We start from the raw sequence: 24766 nt of genomic DNA on the forward strand, positions 1-24766 counted from the left end.
TTTAGAGGTACAATTAGATGGTTTACAAAGCCTTGAGTTGTTACTTTAGCTTAGCAAATCTATTCACTCCCGTTTTTGAGGACTGATTAAAAAAAAAAAAGTGACGATATGAATTTTTAGTTAAGTATTGTTACAGATGCCATTATTTCAAGGCATCTGGGGGGGGGGGAACTGAAGCAATACTTATTGGCTCAATGCTATTCATGACATCACACATTTGTTTTTAGACTAAAAGGCCGTGTGGAAGATGTAACTTCCTGGGATGTATTTTGGTCCCTGCAACAAAGTGCCTGTTGGGACCCAAAGCCAGAAACCAGTGAAGCTGTAAATGTGTCAGTTTTTGTTTCACTTCACAGTGGACTGGAACTGAATCGTACTCATACAGTAACCACATTAAAACCTACATGCAAAAATAAACTGATTGAATAAAATAAAATGGGGCTGCATTTTAAATTGCTCTCCATTAACTGTAGTATATACTATTTCAACATTTATTGAAGCATCAGTGTAACCACTAGATGTAAACCCACATGTCAGGTGTGGGCCAATCACATGCAGGTATTTCGGTGCGACTGCAGCTTTAATTCTCATCAGTTAATGAGTAATTGCTTCCAGCTGTCCTCTCCATGTGATTAGTCTGCACTGGGAAGTATTTAACATTGAGAGTTTGAACCTTCTGCATCTTATTTAAATTCAGTATGGCTTAGATTTCCTAAATTATCACTTGTTCTACTTGTAGTGGTGTGTTTGCTTACTTTGCTTTCCTGTTCTGTTCTGATAAAAGAGCACAATGGTGACGGCAGCTCGGCCAGCCTCTGTGCCATTCGAACTTTGAGAGATGGACCAATAGAAAACTGCTGCATTAGGGTTTGACACAGAAAGTCAAATCAGTGAACCACAATTCAATGAGGGATCCACTATCAGCGTACAATGCACAGAAGTGTCCATACTCATTGCGGTAAAGGCTGACTTCTTTAAAAATGGACGCCTTTTGTCTCCATGGGATTTTTTTTGGGAGAAGTCAAGCATTCACAGAGCAGTCAGTGTCGACCTGTTGCGGCTGGTGACTGAATATTTATTTGAAGCTGGACTACAAGACTGTGGCTCCAAAGTGACTGTAAGTTGTTGAAGATTAATAGGAGATGCTGTATATATAACTGTGGTTGCTTAAGTGGTAGTTTTGATTTGTTGTGTTTTCAGAAGTGTCCCTGATTTCAGTTATTTTGTATTCTCTATAGACATCTAAGGACTCTGTGATCTACTCAAACAAGCTGATAATCTTACTAGTCGCCGGGCAACATGGCATTAAAAGAACGACCCGTGCTGTTGTTCCTGTTTCCTGTCACTATAAGAGGTGAGATGTTTTTATTGTGTTGTGCAGAGAATCTTTTTTGTGACTTCTTCTTCTCGGCTGACTTTGTTACCTTTCCGGGGCAGGACAAAGTTTGATGGCAGTCACTCTCAGCAGCCGCCCCTCTCTCTTCCTGCTGTGTATTCAACAGGTGCTTTCTCTCTAAAGCTGATGACCGGTATGTGAGACCTATTCAGTGTTTCATTGAAGGTCTTTTTTAAGTGTGCATGTAGTATGGTGGATGAAGTAGTCACACACTTTACCTCAAGGACCAGTGTGTAGGATATAGTGGCATCTAGCAGTGAAGTTACAGATTTGAACGGAAAACCCCTCACCTCTCAATTTCCAGGCATGTTGGAGAACTGGAGTTTTTTTTAAATATATAATTTATGTACCTTTTTAAAGGAATATCACCCACTAAAGACAATGTGTACATTCATTCTCAAATAATACATAAGCAGTGTAGTATTTCGCAGGGCAATTTTTTCTTTATTTTTTTAGTACACTACTGGAAAAATGGGTCTTTGATTTTCCTGCTCACGTTTTTTAAGACATTGTCAATGGATGTTTTGCTTTTCTTAAATGCGACCACCATTTTAATTAGAAAAAAACCACCGTTCATTGTTTAATACAAAACATTTATATGTGAAGTATTCCTTATTTATAAGGTAGAGCATTTTTTCAACCAATAAAGAAACCATCAATCACAGTTTCAAAACTCATTACAGAATCACCTAATTCAAAGTTACATGGTTAAATATAATTGATTATACATTTAAATCTACCTAACTTTATGAGTTAAGTCAGGCAATTTTTGGGGGGAAACAATATATAACTGAGTACAAGCAGAAATGTGTTCACTTCAATTACGGTGAGACGCTTTTTCGTCATGTGCTTCAATGATGCCAAAGAGGACGGATCAAATGCACTTTTCAATCCCAGAACAAGATCTTCTTCTCTTCAGCTGCAGCTCGATGCCTTCCTGTTCCCCCAGGACACAAGGAACTCAGTGAGCCACTTCTATAACCTGAAGGACTTTGTCATGTTTGGAAATGCTTCGAAGTTGTATAATGACATTTCTTTGGTCTATCTTATATTAGGTTTTTATCACTTGCCAGCTGAAAGCGACCTCTGAAACGCAGAAGAGCAGCCCCGTCAACAAGGCCTGCAATTATATAAATTCAAGGTGCTTTTATTACTTATTTTGTGAATTGTTGCTCCTTACTGTAATATTGCAAAAGGTTTCAGTGTATCATTTACAAAGGCTCATCAGGTTAACAATTATTTATAAGCTAAAACTGGTTCAATTGTTTGCTCTTAATATTTCTTGCTGCTTAAGTAATCAAGTTACTTAATTAAGGAAACATATATTGTAATGAGGTCCAACGTTTACTGTAAATATAAGGATAAATACTTTTTCTAAAATGAATTTTCCATGCTGTCTCTGTACAGCCAGATCAATGTAACAGTGATGCTTACCTCAGCAACAGTATACATGTGTGAGGAATGTGCTAACTGTAAGCTTTAAGAATATTTTAGAATGTTGACGCTGCCCATGGAGTATATGTAAATAAATGGCTATTATTTCAACATTGGATTGGGGTGTAAATGCCCTCAACTCAAAGCTAAAGGAAAACAATTATTAATTCTGTATACTAATCATCAGATGGATAAATGTCGATGGCAGTGATGAGGTGTGTCGATGTTGCGACGATACATGCTCCAGCAACTCTCCCACCGATCAAACAAACATCGGAAGTCTGATCCCTGAAGGTAAACTGTAAATTCTACAGTTGGATAACCGTATTGTTGAAATACAGTATTTATCCACATTCATGATAATATTTATATATTCAACAAAAATGTCTTCATATTAATAATTAAAAAATCATATGTGTCCGAAATGGAGTAGGAGAAAGCAAATGCTTATTAATTCCCACCCCTTACTTGATCAATGATTGTCCTTTAAATCATTATGCAAGTTATTCCTACCTACATTTACATTTATACATAAATATACAATCATTTCTCATCTTCAATCACCTCTCTTCATTCTCATAGTTTTCCAAAAAAGTGTTTCTGTACATCCTTTTAAACTGAATTATGCTTGTGCTTTGTTTTAACTCCTGCTCCAAAACATTCCATAAAATCACCCCAGAGATTGTTATACTCATACTTCTCAGAGTTGTTCTGACCTTGAGTTGTTTAAAATGTAGATTTCCTCTCAAAGTATACCCACCCTCTCTATCTATGAACAATGTTTTTAATTTCCTATAGTAGATTATGTCTTGCTCTGTAAATGATTTGTGCTCTTTTAAAATTAACCAGATCAGTGAACTTCAATATGTGTGACTTCAAAAATAATACATTAGTGTGTTCAAGATATCCAACATTATTGATAACACTTATAGCCCTTTTTTTAATGTGCATAATGGCTGTAGGTTGGTTTTGTACGTGTTTCCCCAAATATCCACACAGTAAATCAGATATGTCTATATTAGTGTGTTCTATAGAGTATACAATGAGTTGTAGTCCAGAATGTGTCTGGCTTTTCCCAATATTGCGATAGTCTTAGCAAGTTTTGCTTTTACATGAGTGATATGAGGTTTCCAGCTGATTTTGTGGTCTAAAAACACACCAAGGAACTTAATTTCAGATACTCTTTCTATGTTTATCTAGTATTAATTGCCCCTTTGGATTTGTTTTATGTTTTCCAAATAACATAATCTTTGTTTTCCTTATATTTAATGATAATTTGTTTGTGTCAAATCAATGTTTTACTTTAATCATTTCTGCTGTTATCACTTCCATTAGCTCTTTATAATTGTCACAAATATTATATTAGTGTAATCTGCAAATAAAATACATTTGAATATATTTTATACTCTGAAAATGTCGTTGATGTATATTATGAACAGCTTTGGACCCAACACAGACCCCTGAGGTACTCCACAAGTTATGTTCATGTATTCTGATTTATGTTCACCAATTTCAACAAATTGTTGTCTGTTGCTTAAATAATCTCTCACCCAGTCTATTCCCACCCCTCTGACGCCATACCGTTCCAGTTTTTTCAGTAAAATGTTGTGATCTATGGTGTCAAATGCTTTTTGTAAGTCTATAAATATTCCCACTGCTTGTTCTTTATTGTCCATGCAGTTTGCTATGTCCTCACTTAATTCCATTAGTGCCATAGATGTTGATCTATCTTTCCTGAATCCATATTGACTGTCGTCCAAAAGCTGATTTGTTTCCATGAAAGTGTCAAGTCTTTTTGTAAAAAGCTTTTCAAGGATCTTGGAAAACAGAGAGAGCAATGAAACTGTAATTTGTGTAATGCTGTTTATCCCCAGTTTTATATAATGGTGTAACTTTTGCTATTTTCATTTTATTTGGGAATTTACCAGATTGAAAAGACAAGTTAAAGAGATGTGTCAATGGTTCTGCAATTTCTTCAATAATGTTTTTTACTATAATCATATCAATATTATTCCAATCGGTCGAGTATTTGCTTTTACATTTTTGCACAGTATCTATGATTTATTTTTCTTCGACTGGTGTGAGGAAGAAAGAGCTATTTTCATTCCAGAGGTCCGGATCTTCCCCTTTAGTTGTTTCTATGGTTGTAATTCTTTCTGCCACATCTGGCCCCACATTTACAAAGAATTCATTAAAACCATTAACTACATCTTCTGTATTATTAATAACATTACTTTTGTCCACAGAAAACTCAGGGTAACCTATCCTCCAATTCTGATTCAGGAAGTCGTTCTTAAATGCAATTATGTTATCTTCAGTTCTCAATCTTTTGTATTTGAAATGGCTGGCGACTTTAGGATTCTTAGAACTGCAGTGAGAGACAATAAAAACAGGTAAATTATCACTGATGTCACTATATAATAGTCTGCCTACTGTATTGTTTTCCATAATATCACTGGATATGTCTGGAGTCTGCAAGATGAGTGTGAAAGTGCAGGTCAGGAGGAGAGTCATCAGCAGCAAAGGGGTGGATATATATATAAGTTAGTGTCCTGTAAACATGTACGCCGATTCAGAAGCTCTGCAATCATAAATAATAATACATTGTAGTGCCGAGAGATAGGGAGTCGGAGGGAGTCTGTAATACAGTGGTCACCACAACATATATATTTTTACAGCTTAGGTTGTGTTTTGAGCGCACCAAAAAAAGCGCTCTTCACATACAAGACAATACAATGTCTCCAAATATAAAAGAGCAAAGGAATAGGAAAGAGTGAAAGAGGTTATGTCAATAACTAGTAAGCCAGTTCGAATCCTGAGCTGGCCGAACATGTCTGGCATGTCCTCCCCTGTCTCCCCCTTTCAACTCTAACATCTACAATAAATCACCAAAAAATACCTGAAAAGAATGAACAGAAAAACAAAAATGAATCAATCAAGCTAAAATAACAGAACATTATCAAAGTATTTAGGCAACAGTACAGGGTGAACTTCTGAAATGGATCATTAAGACTAGCTTTCAACTCTATGGATTTATATTTTTTAAGTCAATTTAAATTAGTTGAGATCTTATTTTATTTTAAGTATTTGTATGCATTTTCAATACTTTCTTTTAGTTTTAACTGCATGGATGGATTTTTGTATGACATGTCTTATGTTTTAAACAAAAGATCAAATTAGATCGAATGTTATTTATGTAGCCCAAAATCAAAAGTTATACATTTGTCCCTGCGGGATTTACAGTTTGAACAGATCAACAAAACGTGGATGACAGATTAAAAACATAATTAAATGACACCATAGACAACCATAATAATGTGATGTGTACAAATTAAGGATCTAGGAGGATGTCAAAATGCTTCCTGCATGGTTTTCATGAACTGCAACACTAACATTTTATTTAAAATCCAAAGTAACAAGCAATGAAGCAAATATATGCACATTTTAAACATGTGAAAACGCCCTTCACCTCTCTCCCAATCAGCCTCATGTATTGAGTTCAGAGTGTGCAGCCAATTAAGCTGATGCGTGTCTGATTGGACGCAGGTGTGCTGCTCTGATGAGGATAATGATCGGCTAGAGTTTAAAAAAGCTCCACCGCTCACCCTGAACCATAGGCCTACTGTGAGACAGTCAGGAAGACAGAGAGCAGCGCACCAGTTTCACTTATGGAGGCCTTTCATTTTCAGGTTATCCTCCTTGTAGGACTCTGTGTTAGCTCCTCTTTTGCTCTCCCGTCCACACGTTACACACAAGATGCTTCGTTTCAGAGCCTTGCGAACACAGGCAGGTCAGAAATCGGGCAGCAGAAGTCTCCGGCTGAGGAACCGCAGCAGGTGAATACCATCAGAGTGACCTGTCATCCAGACTCATTGGAGATTGTTATCAAAGCCGATATGTTTGCGGTTGGAGCTCCTGTTGATGGTGACGAGATACGCCTTGGAGTAGAGACCAACAACCAGTACTGCAGAGCTACAGCGGCTTCAGCAGATGAGTACAGTATCAGTGTTGGACTTGTGGAGTGCGGCACCAGACGCTGGGTAACTTTAAATATATTTCATTTAAAATATGATTCATTATAGCTTCTAGTTTTAAACACGTCTACTCTCCACAGGTAACCGAGGACTCTCTGATCTACACAAACCTCCTCATATACTCTCCTGAGGCCTCTCCATATGGTGTTGTTTGAATGGAGGAGGCCGTAATTCCAATTGAATGTCATTACGAAAGGTCTTTGTCTCTTTTTGTTTTTAAAGCTCACATTGTAAAAATCTTTGAATGATGTCTGTCTTTTTTTAAATGCATGTTTTCTGTTTCTTAGGAAGTACAGTTTGTCCAGTTCTTCACTCATGCCTACCTGGATCCCCTTCATGTCGACCCAGGCTGCAGTGGAAATGTTGCAGTTTAACTTGAGAATCATGACAAGTGGGTTTTGATAATTATCATGTTATGAGTTGTCATGTCTCTATTTGCACTTAGTACTTTTTTCTGTCCGTGTGCAGGTGACTGGCAGTACAAAAGAGGCTCTAATGTGTTTCATCTCGGTGAGCCCATCAGCATCGAGGCCTCTGTCAGAATTGGGCATCACGTGGCGCTCCGAGTGTTTGTGAGCAGCTGCGTGGCTACACTGAGCCCTGACATGCACTCCAGCCCCAGGCATGCCTTCATTGAAAATGGGTAAGGCTGCAAATTGCTAAATGGCAAAAAGTAAAGTATTTTTCTGACCCTAGAGGGAGCTGTTTAATGTGTAAGGCTCTTCAAGTGGTTTAATTCAGACACGAGCAATGCTGACTCGAGTGACAGGTTAATAAAAGATCAGTCCTTTAGTGTCGTCTTCAAGTTAGCCATTAGCTAAGGCTAGCTGCAGTTTGCTTTTAATCTTTGGTATTCTAGTTCTTCCTTTCTGTGCCACAATTGGCAAAGGCACAGGTCAGATTTGTGCAGTTCTGACTCTAAAGAACTACTTCCAGAACTTGCCAATAGAGAGGCGAAGTCCCGGCCATCTACTTTCGACCCATGGGACCTTATTTCGGGAAAAATTGCGTATTGAAGTCAATGGAGAGAGAAAGATTATCTTTCAACCCCGTTTGAATTGTGCAATGAATTACACATATGACGTTTGTTAATCTTAAAAAATAATTTCCATGTCAAAAAAGTCAGTTTGTAGTAAAACTGTTGAAATATAAGACTATGAAATATACGCAACTAGAAAGACTAGGAGTCCCGGTCACGCATGCTGGCTCTTAGGAATCAACTAACTCCCCTTGTGTGTAGCTCTCAACATGCCCAGACTTTGATTGATTTCCAGCTCTTTTAATACTTTTCGCCTCATTCTGAAAGGAAGAAATCAAATGTGCCAACGTGACGGCCGTCTTGGTCTGTGACGCGAGAGGTAGTTCATTGAGCGGTTTCACAACAAAAAAAATGTTACTTCACATTTTTACGACACACTTTTATTTTTTGACTTGCAAAATTATCTTTTAAATTGACAAACGTCTATGTGTAATCCATTGACTTCAATACATACTTTTTTAGAAATAAGGTCCCATGGAGGTCCCCCGGAAAGGGAGAGACCTCGCCTCTCGATATGACTAGAAATGTTAGAGGTGGAGTTGCATTGTGGGTAATGTAGACTCTTGTTATAGTAGTCAATGAGTGCTAATTTAGTGTTGCACTTTTTGTTTTTCCTCATCATAGGTGCTTTGTTGACTCTCAGCTTCCAGGCTCAAGGTCTCAATTCTTAGCCAGGACACAGGATGACAAGCTCCACATGTCCATTGATGCCTTCAGATTTTATAATGAGGACAGAGGGGAGGTGAGGCTCTATTAAATTGCCTTAAACATGATTGTGTGTGCATGTTTCCCAACACCTCCTTTTCTCATAGCTCTACATCACATGTCACCTGTATGCTGTTCCAATAAATAGCACAGATGCAACAACCAAGGCGTGCACCTTTGTGAATGGAAGGTAAGTGAGATCCAGTCTAAAATATGTGAAATTACACAAAAAAACAAAGTATTGGTGCTGAATGTTTTTTATTTATCAGATGGCAGTCCGCTGATGGTAATGACTACTTTGTGGGCAATGCAAAAGACCAATTGGAGTTGAGCAAACTCCCAGCAGCCCGAGCAAGTTTAGGCCTCGAGGGTTTGTGAAGCCAGAAGAGCGTGAACCCCTCTGGAGGAGTGGACTGAAGACCAGTACAGGTGGGGAGCTTGTAGAAACTTGTATGATGAATATTGGCTGCAGAATAGATGTCGTCATAATGATCAATTGTGACACATGTTTTGGCATAGGTTTTAGACGTGATGATGGCTGGGTAACTGAATTAACATGCATTGTGCTGGTTTGTGTTAGTGTGGGAACATCAGGCCAGAGTGGGACCGATGATGGTCTTGCCAGCCAAGCAGAAAAGCCGACCCATACCTGCAGAGGAGCCTTCTTCCATTCTTGATCAAATCAGCAGATCTACAATGGTTGGCAGCCAGTGGAGGAGTGGAATAAACACAATTGGTAAGTCAATGCCGGTATTGAATTATTCTTTGTTCATTTGAAGCCTTGAACAATCTCTAAATTGAGATTAAAATGGCCCATAATGAAATCTTAATGTTGAATTGTTTTTCTGTCAAAGATCAGAGGAAAGGACTGCTTCCTGATTCATCATCGACCCAAAACCAGGTGGACGTTGTGACTTTAGCTTCTGAGCAGAATAAAGACGAAGAAGACAAAAGTGGAACAGAAAAAGGTAAAATGTGAAATGTCTTAACTCTTTTTTTTTAAATGGCACTCTGCAATGCACCTTTTACATTAACACTTCTACGACTACAGATGAAGATGCTGAGGAAGTTCCTGAACTTCTAGAAAAAACCTCTCCTGAGGCCCACCTGCAGCCGAAGGCAGCGGTGCTGAACAGTACCAACACAGCGGCGCTCGATGAAGTCCTCCCAACTGCTGCGGTTAATGTGGCTGTGCCCCCACTGTCCAACACCACTGCAACAGAATCTGACCTTTCTGAAACAATGGACCGAAAGAGATAATAAATGATTCAAACTTTCATTTGTTTGCTTTTTAATGTTGCAATACACAAGGAAAACTGATGACCTGCTCACAGCTAAAAACAATTAAATGCAAACAATTGTTTCCTAATGAGCAAAAGTATTCCATATAACGGTAAACATTTAGGAGTGGACTCAAAATTGTAATTTGTCTTCCATGTCTTTTCTTGGGCTTGTCTGCTGCTAGAAACGGTACTACACCATGGCATTTATTTTCTGGGGTGTCATTTGCTTTAGTTGTAACAGCTGTATAAAGGTGATGTATTGGAGGTCAGCCAGTTTATATTTGAACTTCAGTTGCTGCAACAAAGCCTTTGTACATGAGTAGCCTCTTTAAAAAAGTATTTACCATGGGCTCCTGGCAATATAATGACCTTCACAAGATATAAACATGGTCTCATAACTTTGTGTCCATTGGGTTTTCTGACTGGAGACTGCATTTTAATAGAGTACCCAGAACTCTACTAGGGTAGTCAATATGTTTTAGAGGTACAATCAGATGGTTTACAAAGCCTTGAGTTGTTACTTTAGCTTAGCAAATCTATTCACTCCTGTTTTGTGACAATATGAATTTTTAGATAAGTATAGTTACAGATGCCATTATTTCAAGGCATCTGGGGGAAACACTGAAGCAAGACTTATTGGCTCAATGCTATTCATGACATCACACATTTGTTTTTAGACTAAAAGGCCGTGTGGAAGATGTAACTTCCTGGGATGTATTTTGGTCCCTGCAACAAAGTGCCTGTTGGGACTCAAAGCCAGAAACCAGTGAAGCTGTAAATGTGTCAGGTTTTGTTTCACTTTACAGTGGACTGGAACTGAATCGTACTCATACAGTAAACCACATTAAAACCTACATGCAAAAAATAAACTGAATAAAATAAAATGGGGCTGCATTTTAAATTGCTCTCCATTAACTGTAGTATATACTATTTCAACATTTATTGAAGCATCAGTGTAACCACTAGATGTAAACCCACATGTCAGGTGTGGGCCAATCACATGCAGGTATTTCGGTGCGACTGCAGCTTTAATTCTCATCAGTTAATGAGTAATTGCTTCCAGCTGTCCTCTCCATGTGATTAGTCTGCACTGGGAAGTATTTAACATTGAGAGTTTGAACCTTCTGCATCTTATTTAAATTCAGTATGGCTTAGATTTCCTAAATTATCACTTGTTCTACTTGTAGTGGTGTGTTTGCTTACTTTGCTTTCCTGTTCTGTTCTGATAAAAGAGCACAATGGTGACGGCAGCTCGGCCAGCCTCTGTGCCATTCGAACTTTGAGAGATGGACCAATAGAAAACTGCTGCATTAGGGTTTGACACAGAAAGTCAAATCAGTGAACCACAATTCAATGAGGGATCCACTATCAGCGTACAATGCACAGAAGTGTCCATACTCATTGCGGTAAAGGCTGACTTCTTTAAAAATGGACGCCTTTTGTCTCCATGGGATTTTTTTTGGGAGAAGTCAAGCATTCACAGAGCAGTCAGTGTCGACCTGTTGCTGCTGGTGACTCTGAATATTTATTTGAAGCTGGACTACAAGACTGTGGCTCCAAAGTGACTGTAAGTTGTTGAAGATTAATAGGAGATGCTGTATATATAACTGTGGTTGCTTAAGTGGTAGTTTTGATTTGTTGTGTTTTCAGAAGTGTCCCTGATTTCAGTTATTTTGTATTCTCTATAGACATCTAAGGACTCTGTGATCTACTCAAACAAGCTGATAATCTTACTAGTCGCCGGGCAACATGGCATTAAAAGAACGACCCGTGCTGTTGTTCCTGTTTCCTGTCACTATAAGAGGTGAGATGTTTTTATTGTGTTGTGCAGAGAATCTTTTTTGTGACTTCTTCTTCTCGGCTGACTTTGTTACCTTTCCGGGGCAGGACAAAGTTTGATGGCAGTCACTCTCAGCAGCCGCCCCTCTCTCTTCCTGCTGTGTATTCAACAGGTGCTTTCTCTCTAAAGCTGATGACCGGTATGTGAGACCTATTCAGTGTTTCATTGAAGGTATTTTTTAAGTGTGCATGTAGTATGGTGGATGAAGTAGTCACACACTTTACCTCAAGGACCAGTGTGTAGGATATAGTGGCATCTAGCAGTGAAGTTACAGATTTGAACGGAAAACCCCTCACCTCTCAATTTCCAGGCATGTTGGAGAACTGGAGTTTTTTTTAAATATATAATTTATATACCTTTTTTAAAGGAATATCACCCACTAAAGACAATGTGTACATTCATTCTCAAATAATACATAAGCAGTGTAGTATTTCGCAGGGCAATTTTTTCTTTATTTTATTTAGTACACTACTGGAAAAATGGGTCTTTGATTTTCCTGCTCACGTTTTTTTAAGACATTGTCAATGGACGTTTTGCTTTTCTTAAATGCGACCACCATTTTAATTAGAAAAAAAACACCGTTCATTGTTTAATACAAAATGAACATTTATATGTGAAGTATTCCTTATTTATAAGGTAGAGCATTTGTTCAACCAATAAAGAAACCATCAATCACAGTTTCAAAACTCATTACAGAATCACCTAATTCAAAGTTACATGGTTAAATATAATTGATTATACATTTAAATCTACCTAACTTTATGAGTTAAGTCAGGCAATTTTTGGGGGGAAACAATATATAACTGAGTACAAGCAGAAATGTGTTGACTTCAATTACGGTGAGAGACGCTTGTATTTAATTGTAGAGGACTGGACAGGAGAGACGCTCACCAGTGTCTTCTACACCGGAGACCTCCTGCACCTCGAGGCCTCTTACAGCGGTCCTGATGCGGGACACAGACGCCTGTTTATCGACGGCTGTGTCGCCGCTCTGTCTCCTGACCCGAGATCAGCCCCCAGATCCTACTTTATCGAAAACCATGGGTAAGAGAAGCTCAGAATACAGTATGATCCTGATAATTGGTTCTTAAATTGCATTCTAATTGTTTTCGTCAGGTGCTTCAATGATGCCAAAGAGGACGGATCAAATGCACTTTTCAATCCCAGAACAAGATCTTCTTCTCTTCAGCTGCAGCTCGATGCCTTCCTGTTCCCACACGACACAAGGAACTCAGTGAGCCACTTCTATAACCTGAAGGACTTTGTCATGTTTGGAAATGCTTCGAAGTTGTATAATGACATTTCTTTGGTCTCTCTTATATTAGGTTTGTATCACTTGCCAGCTGAAAGCGACCTCTGAAATGCAGAAGAGCAGCCCCGTCAACAAGGCCTGCAATTATATAAATTCAAGGTGCTTTTATTACTTTATGAATTGTTGCTCCTTACTGTAATATTGCAAAAGGTTTGTCAGTGTATCATTTACAAAGGCTCATCAGGTAAAACAATTATTTATAAGCTAAAACTGGTTCAATTGTTTGCTCTTAATATTTCTTGCTGCTTAAGTAATCAAGTTACTTAATTAAGGAAACATATATTTGTAATGAGGTCCAACGTTTACTGTAAATATAAGGATAAATACCTATTCTAAAATGAATTTTCCATGCTGTCTCTGTACAGCCGGATCAATGTAACAGTGACGCTTACCTCAGCATTTTGACTGTAACAGTATACATGTGTGAGGAATGTGCTAAATGTAAGCTTTAAGAATATTTTAGAATGTTGATGCTGCCCATGGAGTATATGTAAATAAATGGCTATTATTTCAACATTGGATTTGGGTGTAAATGCCCTCAACTCAAAGCTAAAGGCCCTGTCACACTGTCCCGAAATTGACACCCGATGGACACACGAATATGGAATTGTGAATTTCGCACGAAGATGGCCCCGAACCACACACGAAGGCAACATTTACATTACATTTAAGACATACAACTGCAATGAAAGTACCAAAAACAATTATGTTACAGTACTATGATACTGTACTGATATCTTCAGACTTTGTTCTTTACTTTCTCCGTCTTTATATGTAGAAAATATTACGTTTTCTCCGTAATGTTGTTTCCATAACAACAACAATTTCCTGTCAACTGTCCTTCAAAATAATATATTATATCCTTTTTAGTTTCACAGAACACAAATTGGGTTATTTACATAATATATTTACATGATTTTGTTGTGCAATAAAACAACCCGATGGACACACGATAAAGGAAATGTTCAAATTCGGCTGTGATCGTAGCAACATCGGGCCATTCGTGAGGGCATCTTAAGCCATCGTATGACCGCTGGCGGAGTTTCTCAGGCTCCGGCAGCAACTTCGTGAGCGGAGGCAAAATCTTTGGCATGCCAAAAAATTGCCGAAGGACCTTGCGAAGGTTCATTTTCGTGTTGAATTCGTGTGTCAATTTTGCCCTTCGTAAGGCCATCGTGAGGGCATCTTGTTATCATCGGTGCCATCGGGCATTCGCCCCGATCAGAGTGAGTGTGAATGCACTGATAACACGAAGATGACACGATTTGACAAGATGCCCTCACGAGTGCCTTACGAAGTTGCCGCTCACGAAGTTGCTGCCGGAGCCTGACCCCCTAAACGCACCAGGAGCGTCTGCGCCGCGTTACGTTGCGGCTGCGCCGCGCTGCGACCTCCTCCTGCGACCTCCTCCTGCGACCTGACACACCAGGCGCGTTTCAAAACGTTGAGGAAGCGGAGCGTCGTGTGTGCAGCCTGCAGTTCTTCTTCTTCTCTTTAATGGCGATTCGCTTCCACTTGGAGCATATATCGCCACCTACTGTTGAGTTATTAAATGTTCATATTAAATCCTTGTCCTCAAACCAGTGCTTTTGAGGAATTTGAAGATCAGCTTGTTTGCTTCATTTCTTGATTTACTTTACATATATTGACTTGAAATCCATGTCCTTGATGTTGAGTTGTTCCAGTGCAGTTTTCAGAATGAGTCTTTGCCTTGTATATTCCGGGCAGCTAACAAATACATGATGTATTGTCTCTGGTTGTTGGCAACCATCACAATTGCCATTTGGATGTTTTCCAATCAGATGCAGTGATGAGTTTAATCCAGAGTGACCCAATGTTATCCTGCTGTTAATGTTAATGAATCAAAGATGTGTTGCTGTATTTTAGTGGTAAAAAAATATGCATTCATCATAATTATTATATATATATATATATATATATATATATATATATATATATATATATATATATATATATAATGTACAGTGCCTGTAAACCGGAGGAGAACGCTGGCATGTATTCTCATACTTGAAAGACTACGGGGGATGGGGGGAGGAGGGGGAGCCGGTTTTGGGTGCACCCCCTCAACCAGCAAAGGAGACAACAAGGTGATTTTCATCACCTCCTGGCTGAGCTGAGGCTGGACAGCCAACGACATCACCAATATTTTCGGATGAGTGCAGAGCAGATGGATGAACTGCTGTCCCTCCTGGGCCCTGAACTGACCAGACAATCCACACATTACAGAGCTGCCATTGAACCCAAGCAGAGACTGGCTGTTCCACTTAGGTCAAATGCCCATTTCACAGACAATACATCACTGACCACAAATTTAATAAATGTTTTATTTTTTAACAATTTCACCCCAAACAACACTTTAAACAGAAACATCAAATATAAACAATCAACACAAAAAAAGTAACTATTTACAGTAAAAAAAACAATGAACTCAATCGCTCAACTATTGTTCGTAAAAAGACTCCTGCCATGCAGAGCTACTGCTGGAGGACAGCATGTCTGATGGCCTTGTAGGTGTTGATTGGGCGCGTGGGGGTTGGGGTACACTTGGCCGAAAGGCTACTGGCCTGGAGGTGTGAATGGAATGTTGAGTGGCGGGGGGATGGTCAATGGGCTGCCAATGTTGCTGGTGTTGGGTGTCTCTTTCCAAGTTGTGGAAGGTGTTTAAAATACAGACTTTTGCCTGATGTTTTCTGTCTTTGTCCAGTCTTTGCAACATGGGCACAAGACTGAGAGCAAAGTAGTATGACTCCTCTAATTCTGAGTCTGGCATGTGTGGTGCAGTTGGAGGTTCCTGCAGTAGAGATATCAGCTGCTCTCCAAGGTCTGTGCTCTGTGGCCTCCTCCTTGTGTCCCGTGTGGAACGCTGGGCCGCTGCTGGTGTGGAAATGGGATCCCTGGGGCTACGGGACCTAGAGGGCCTTTGCCTCTCTGCAGAGGTTGTGGGTACCAGAGGTGGTGGGGCTGTAGGTGGTGGGGCTGGAGATCCACATGCTGTCCTGGCATGTTCCTCTGTTTCCAATGACAGGGGTGTAGATGCTCTCTCCATGTCTTCTACAGGGGAAGGATTGCTCAAGCTGCTTTTTGAACTATATGAAAAGAAACAACATGAAAACAATTAAAACCTTTTTTCTGGGGATTAATTTATGCAATAGGAACATATTTATGTAATTTAAAATAAAGTATTTCATACCCTTTGCAATACATCATCACAAATTACAAAATTATATAAATTAAAATATGTGCATACATACCTCCTTTGCTGTACATAGGGCAAAAGGAAGGACATTATGTCTGTATACTTCCAGCCCTTTTGCGTGCCGCCTGCAGATCCACTTGGGAGAGATTTCTTCCTGTTTTTAACAAAAGCATCCCGGAGTGACTTCCATCGTGCCTTGCAAATGTCGACTGAAACAAAGAATAGATTCAGATTAATAACATGATTTCACATATTTTTCTTTGCTTTTGTTTACCCTTCAGATACTTGGCTTCCAGGGACTCATTGGTCAGCCTAGCATTCAGCTACTGTATAGCCTAGGATGCGCTACTGTGTATGTAATACAATTTATAATAAATGGTTTTGTCTGACAAATGACTGCCAAATTATTCTTGTCTGTCCTCACAATTTATCTGACTATAAATGCAAGATTTTACACCACAGCATACTGTATTTAAACATTATTGAGAATATTTTGGGTAGTTGTTATAACACATGAATAAAAACAAACTATAATACAAAAATATAATATCATTATAAAGAGTTAAACACAACTGTATTGATCCCTGGGCGAAATTCACAAGATAAAGTATAGTTAAAAAACCAATATTTATAAAAATATAAATACAAAATAATAATAATATAATAATATTATAATCTTGATATAGGAAATAAGATCTTACTTTATTGTGAAATGCAAGTTTACTGAACAGTTTTTTAACGACTTTCACAAGATGTGAAACTACTGAATGGCTCTGTACTGTACCTACAAGTATTAATTAACTTTAAAACATTAATATGTAGTTGTTACCTTCCACTCCACAAACTGCAGTGACTAAAAACCAGGCCTTGTCCTTTCTGATGTTGTCCTTGTAAAAAGCATTGGTTACATCGTATAAAATGGTGTGTTTCTCCACTTCCATTATGAACACCTCGTCGTCCATTGTTCGTATCGTAGTGGAGGTGTTGTGGTGAAGGAGGGGGGTCTGCTAAATTAGTATATATGCGGGATGGGCCTGGCCCGGATGCTCACCTTTCCACTTCCTGCGAGGGGGGGGGCTTCCTGCGAGGGGGGGGCTTACGGCTGCGCCGCGGCAAAAATAGGATTCATCCTAATTTTAGAGAAGCGCTGCGCCGAGCCGCTTCTGGGACGCTTCTGAGCCGTAACGCGGCGCGTGTGGTGGAACAGCACCCATTGACTAGAGTGGCCGCGATCCTTACGACCGGCGCGGCCGTAACGCGGCGCGGCCGTAACGCGGCGCGGCCGTAACGCGGCGCAGGCGCTCCTGGTGCGTTTAGGGGGTGAGAAACTCCACCGGCGGTCATACGATGGCTTAGATGCCCTCACGAATGGCCCGATGTTGCTACGATCACAGCCGAATTTGAACATTTCCTTTATGGTGTGTCCATCGGGTGTCAATTTCGGGACAGTGTGTCAGGGCCTTTAAGGAAAACAATTATTAATTCTGTATACTAATCATCAGATGGATAAATGTCGACTGCAGTGATGATGTGTGTCGATGTTGCGACGATACATGCTCCAGCAACTCTCCCACCGGTCAAACAAACCTCGGAAGGCTGATCCCTGAAGGTAAACTGTAAATCCTACAGTTTTATAACCGTATTGTTGAAATACAGTATTTATCCACATTCATGATAATATTTATATATTCAACAAAAATGTCTTCATATTAATAATTAAAAAATCATATGTGTCCGAAAGGGAGTAGGAGAAAGCAAATGCTTATTCATTCCCACCCCTTACTTGATCAATGATTGTCCTTTAAATCATTATGCAAGTTATTCCTACCTACATTTAAATTTATACATACATATACAATCATTTCTCATCTTCAATCACCTCTCTTCATTCTCATAGTTTTCCAAAAAAGTGTTTCTGTACATCCTTTTAAACTGAATTATGCTTGTGCTTTGTTTTAACTCCTGCTCCAAACCATTCCACAAAATCAACCCACAGAGATTGTTATACTCATACTTCTCAGAGTTGTTCTGACCTTGAGTTGTTTAAAATGTAGATTTCCTCTCAAAGTATACCCACCCTCTCTGTCTATGAACAATGTTTTTAATTTCCTATAGTATATTATGTCTTGCTCTGTAAATGATTTGTGCTCTTTTAAAATTAACCAGATCAGTGAACTTCAATATGTGTGACTTCAAAAATAATACATTAGTGTGTTCAAGATATCCAACATTATTGATAACTCTTATAGCCCTTTTTTGTAATGTGCATAATGGCTGTAGGTTGGTTTTGTACGTGTTTCCCCAAATATCCACACAGTAAATCAGATATGGCTATATTAGTGTGTTATATAGAGTATACAATGAGTTGTAGTCCAGAATGTGTCTGGCTTTTCCCAATATTGCGATAGTCTTAGCCAGTTTTGCTTTTACATGAGTGATATGAGGTTTCCAGCTGATTTTGTGGTCTAAAACCACACCAAGGAACTTCATTTCAGATACTCTTTCTATGTTTATCTAGTATTAATTGCACCTGTGGATTTGTTTTATGTTTTCCAAATAACATAATCTTTGTTTTCCTTATATTTAATGATAAATTTGATCGATTTTTAATTATTGGCGATTTTAATATTCATGTGTGCTGTGATTCCCGACCGCTCGTCAAAGATTTTATGAATCTCATTGACTCTTTTAATCTTACACAGTCGGTTAATGGCCCGACACATGAGAAGGGACACACACTGGACCTGGTGTTGTCTCATGGTTTAGATGTTTGTATCAGGGACATTTGTGACACTGGTATTTCGGACCATTTGCCTGTGTTATTTACTATGATGCTGCCTTGCTCTCAAGTTGACTCGTGCGTTCCGGAGCGACGCCTACGTGCGCTGAATCCTCTGACAGCGTCACAGTTTTCCGTTGCCTTTAATGATGCTGTGCTTTCCACTTTAAATGACTCTTGTGATGCCAGTGCTGAGGAGATTCTCAGCCTTTTTAATTCTACTTGCACGGATATTCTGGACCTGATCGCTCCATTCACGGCCAGACACCCTAAACCTGTGACTGAACCGTGGTTAACTGACTCTACCCGCGCCCTACGACGCGCATGTAGACGAGCAGAGAGGAGATGGAAGAAGGATAAACTTCACGTCTCCTTGGGGATTCTGAGAGACAGTTTAAGCGAATATCAGAGGGCTGTTAAATGTGCAAAAACTCATTTTATTTCAAATCTTGTGTCCAAAAACAGAAATAGGCCCCAGTTCCTTTTTACCACTCTTAATTCTCTTTTAAACCCCTGTAACTCTCCCTGTGTTGTGCCATCACCTACTCTATGTGAAAAGTTTCTTTCATTCTTTAATGATAAAGTCTTGGCCATCAGATCTTCACCTCCTCCTCTCACCTTAGACCCAGCAGTGTATCCTGTGTGCTCAGCTATCTTCGAGCAGTTTGACCTGGTTTCACTGTCCGAGTTATCTGAGGTGGTTAGAAAATTGAAACCTTCACAATACCCCTTTGACAGTATTCCTCCCAGACTACTGAAAGACGTTTTTAATACTATTGGGTCATATATTTTAACTTTGATAAATATCTCTCTCACCTCAGGCTGCGTTCCAACCTTTTTTAAACATGCTGTAGTGCAGCCTCTTATCAAAAACAAAACCTTGATCATTCTGTTCTCTCCAACTTTAGACCTATTTCTAAGCTTCCCTTCCTGTCTAAAGTCCTAGAGAAATTGGTTTTAGCACAACTGCAGTCACACCTTGTTTTAAACTGCATATCAGAGAAGTTCCAGTCTGGTTTTAAATCACGCCACAGCACGGAAACTGCTCTTCTTTTAACTGCTGATTCTGGGAATTCTGCTGTGCTTGTGCTTTTAGATTTGTCTGCTGCTTTTGACACCATTGACCACCACATTTTATTATCACGCCTTGAACTGTGTGTCGGTATTAAAGGTAACGTCCTAAAATGGTTTAAATCCTATCTGTCAGAAAGGACCTTTTCTGTGCATCTTGGCCAGTATTCTTCAGCTGCAGCCCCACTAGCATATGGGGTCCCACAAGGCTCTGTCCTGGGCCCCATTTTGTTCAGTCTGTATTTACTACCTCTGGGGTCAATTTTTAAAAAGCACAACATTTCTTACCATTGCTTTGCAGATGATCTGCAGGTATACCTGCCTATAACAGCAAATAAGGAATCTAGGATTGCCTTGCTTAGCTGTCTGAAAGACATAAAATCATGGATGGAAATCAACTTCTTGACTCTTAATGAAAAGAAGACAGAGATTATAATATTTGGACAGTCTGAACTCCTGGATGGCTTTAATAGTGTGCTCGGCCCCTTAGCCTCCTACAGCCGTCCCTCTGTCAGAAATCTTGGAGTCATCTTTGACAACTGTTTTAAATTTGACAAACAGATAAGCTCAGTTGTCAAGACAAGCTTCTTCCAGCTGCGGCTTCTGGGGAAGGTAAAAGCCTATCTTCCTAGTAAGGAATTTGAACAGCTAATCCACTTATTTATCACGTCTCGTTTAGACTACTGTAACTCCCTCTATATTGGTGTTGACAAGTGCTTGATCCGTCGCCTGCAGCTGGTCCAAAATGCGGCTGCCCGCCTTCTTACTGGGAAGAGACGTTATGACCACATCACACCCGTTCTGGCAGACCTTCATTGGCTTCCTGTCAGTTACAGGATCCAGTTCAAGTACTTACTTGTTGTTTTTAAATCATTGCATGGACTGGCACCACATTACCTGTCTGAGTTGTTGCACCGCCATGCTCCTGCTAGAGCATTGCGCTCAGCTCAGCAGAATATGTTGGTGGTTCCTCGGAGCAGGAAAAAAACCAGAGGTGACAGGGCCTTCAGTGTTGCAGCTCCCAGACTGTGGAACAGCCTCCCAGCACATATCCGGACTGTTGAGTCTATTGAACTTTTTAAATCCCAGCTAAAAACTCACCTCTTTGCAATGGCTTTTAATACTAGTTGAGCATTACATTTTTATATTTGTATGTGTTTTTTATTTATTTATTTATTTTTAATTTTTATATGTTTCTATTTATTGTGCTTTTTATTATGTTTTTAATTATTGTTTTTATTATCGTACTCCCATTGGGCTATTCACTATTGTAGTTACTGCCTGCCCTGTACAGCACTTTGGTCAGCCGAAGGTTGTTTTAAATGTGCTATATAAATAAATAAAGATTGAGATTGAGATAATTTGTTTGTGTCAAATCAATGTTTTACTTTAATCATTTCTGCTGTTATCACTTCCATTAGCTCTTTATAATTGTCACAAATATTATATTAGTGTAATCTGCAAATAAAATACATTTTAATATATTTTATACTCTGCAAATGTCGTTGATGTATATTATGAACAGCTTTCTTTGAACATTTCTTCAATAATGTTTTTTACTATAATCATATCAATATTATTCCAATCGGTCGAGTATTTGCTTTTACATTTTCGCACAGTATCTATGATTTTTTTTTCTTCGACTGGTGTGAGGAAGAAAGAGCTATTGTTTTCATTCCAGAGGTCCGTATCTTCCCCTTTAGTTGTTTCTACAGTTTTAATTCTTTCTGCCAGATCGGGCCCCACATTTACAAAGGATTCATTAAAACCATTAACCACATCTTCTGTATTATTAATAACATTATTTTTGTCCACAGAAAACTCAGGGTAACCTGAACTTTTTGCTCCATTTCTAATGACACTATTTAATAATTTCCTTAAACCTTTCATATTATTCTCTAATATGTTATTATACTATTCTTTTTTACATATCCTCAGAATATGGGTTAATTTATTCTTATATATTTTATATGTATCTTCTGCTTCTGAAGTTCTATACTTAATGAATTGTCTATATAGTGTATTTTTCTTTTTGCAGGCATTTTTTAGGCCATTAGTGATCCATGCACTGTGAGTTTGTTTGTCTCTCTCTCTGCATTGTTTCACAGGACGGTTTTTGTCATAAAGTGATTTAAAAATGTTTAGAAATTCATCATAGGCCTTGTCAATATCTGTCTCTCTCATATACTACCCTCCAATTCTGATGTAGGAAGTCGTTCTTAAATGCAATTATGTTATCTTCAGTTCTCAATCTTTTGTATTTGAAATGGCTGGCGACTTTAGGATTCTTAGAACTGCAGTGATAGATAATAAAAACAGGTAAATGATCACTGATGTCACTATATAATAGTCCGCCTACTGTATCCATCCATCCATCCATCTTCTCCCGCTTATCCGTGGTCGGGTCGCGGGGGTAGCAGTTCCAGCAGAGAGCCCCAAACTTTCTTTTCCCTGGCGACATCAACCAGCTCTGACTGGGGGATCCCAAGGCGCTCCCAGGCCAGCGAAGAGATATAATCCCTCCACCTGGTCCTAGGTCTACCCCTTGGTCTCTTCCCAGCTGGACGTGCCTGGAACACCTCCCTAGGGAGGCGCCCAGGTGGCATCCTAACTAGGTGCCCGAACCACCTCAACTGGCTTCTTTCGACGCGAAGGAGGAGCGGCTCAACTCCGAGTCCCTCCCTGATGACCGAACTTCTCACCTTATCTCTAAGGGAGACACCAGCCACCCGGCGGAGGAAACCCATCTCGGCCGCTTGTATCCGCGATCTCGTTCTTTCGGTCATGACCCATCCTTCATGACCATAGGTGAGGGTAGGAACGAAAACGGCCCGGTAGACAGAGAGCTTTGCCTTCCGGCTCAGCTCCCTTTTCGTCACAACGGTGCGGTAAAGCGACTGCAATACCGCTCCCGCTGCTCCGATTCTCCGGCCCATCTCACGCTCCATTGATCCCTCACTCGAGAACAAGACCCCGAGATACTTGAACTCCTTCACTTGGGGTAAGGACTCATTCCCTACTTGGAGTGGACAGTCCATCGGTTTCCTGCTGAGAACCATGGCCTCAGATTTGGAGGTGCTGATCCTCATCCCAGCCGCTTCACACTCGGTTGCGAACCGATCCAGTGAGTGCTGAAGGTCGCAGACCGATGAAGCCATCAGAACCACATCATCTGCAAAAAGCAGTGGTGCAATCCTTAGTCCACCGAACTGCAGACCCCCCCCCCCCACGACTACGCCTCGAAATCCGATCCATGTATATTACAAACAGGATTGGTGACAAAGCGCAGCCCTGGCGGAGGCCAACCCTCACCGGAAATGGGTCCGACTTACTGCCGAGGACCCGGACACAGCTCTCGCTTTGGGAGTACAGAGATTGGATAGTAGAGACCCCCTCACCCCATACTCCCGCAGCACCTCCCACAGTAACTCCCTGGGAACCCGGTCATACGCCTTCTCCAAGTCTACAAAACACATGTAGACCGGATAAGCGTACTCCCAGGCCCCCTCCAGGATCCTTGCGAGAGTAAAAAGCTGATCCGTCGTTCCACGACCAGGACGGAATCCGCATTGTTCCTCCTCAATCTGAGGTTCGACAATCGGCCTGACCCTCCTTTCGAGTACCTTGGAGTAAACTTTCCCGGGGAGGGAAAATATGTGTAATGTGTGTCCTGAGTAGTGTGATGCCTCTGTAATTGGCACACACCCTCTGATCCCCCTTTTTGAAAAGGGGGACCACCACCCCGGTCTGCCACTCCTTCGGTACCGTTTCCGACTTCCACGCAACGTTGATGAGACGTGTCAACCATGACAGTCCCTCAACACCCAGAGCCTTCAGCATTTCCGGGCGGATCTCATCCACCCCCGGGGCTTTGCCACTGTGGAGTTGTTTGACGACCTCAGTGACCTCCCCCCGGGAGATTGGCATTGATCCCCCGTCATACTCCAGCTCTGCCTCTAACATAGAGGGCGGAGTTGTCGGGTTCAGGAGTTCCTCAAAGTGTTCCTTCCAACGTCCCAACACTCCATCAGTTGAGGTCAACAACGTCCCATCCTTACTGTACACAGCTTGGATGGTTCCCTGCTTCCCCCTCCTGAGGTGTCGGACAGTTTTCCAGAACAACTTTGGTGCCGCCCGAAAGTCCTTCTCCATGTCTTCTCCGAACTTCTCCCACACCCGCTGCTTTGCCTCGGCCACGGATGAGGCTGCTGCCCTTCGGGCCTGTCGGTACCTTGCAACTGCTTCGGGAGTCCCCCGGGATAACAAATCCCTGAAGGCCTCCTTCTTCAGTCGGACGGCTTCCCTGACCACCGGTGTCCACCAGGAGGTTCGAGGGTTACCGCCCCTTGAGGCACCTAAGACCTTGAGACCACAGCTCCCCACCGCGGCTTCGGCAATAGAGGCTTTGAACACCGACCACTCTGGTTCAATGTCCCCAACCTCCACAGGAATGCCCGAAAAGCTCCGCCGGAGGTGTGAGTTGAAGGCCTCCTGAACTTGGGCCTCCTCCAGACGTTCCCAGTTCACCCGAACTACACGTTTGGGCTTACCAGGTCTATCCAGAGGCTTCCCCCGCCACTCGACCCAACTCACCACCAGATGGTGATCAGTTGACAACTCCGCCCCTCTCTTTACCCGAGTGTCCAAAACATACGG

At 40.6% G+C, this 24766-nt stretch overlaps 3 pseudogenes; all 3 read left to right on the top strand.

Moving 5' to 3' along the window:
• Positions 1-530: 530 nt before the first annotated feature.
• On the top strand, positions 531-3687 carry LOC117451714 (zona pellucida sperm-binding protein 3-like; annotated as a pseudogene).
• Positions 3688-6460: 2773 nt separating this feature from the next.
• LOC117450926 (zona pellucida sperm-binding protein 3-like) lies at positions 6461-9885 on the top strand (annotated as a pseudogene).
• A 984-nt stretch (positions 9886-10869) lies between these two features.
• On the top strand, positions 10870-13557 carry LOC117451715 (zona pellucida sperm-binding protein 3-like; annotated as a pseudogene).
• Positions 13558-24766: the final 11209 nt, after the last annotated feature.

Source organism: Pseudochaenichthys georgianus, chromosome 8, assembly GCF_902827115.2.
Source record: "Pseudochaenichthys georgianus chromosome 8, fPseGeo1.2, whole genome shotgun sequence".
NCBI classification, from domain to species: Eukaryota; Metazoa; Chordata; class Actinopteri; order Perciformes; family Channichthyidae; genus Pseudochaenichthys; species Pseudochaenichthys georgianus.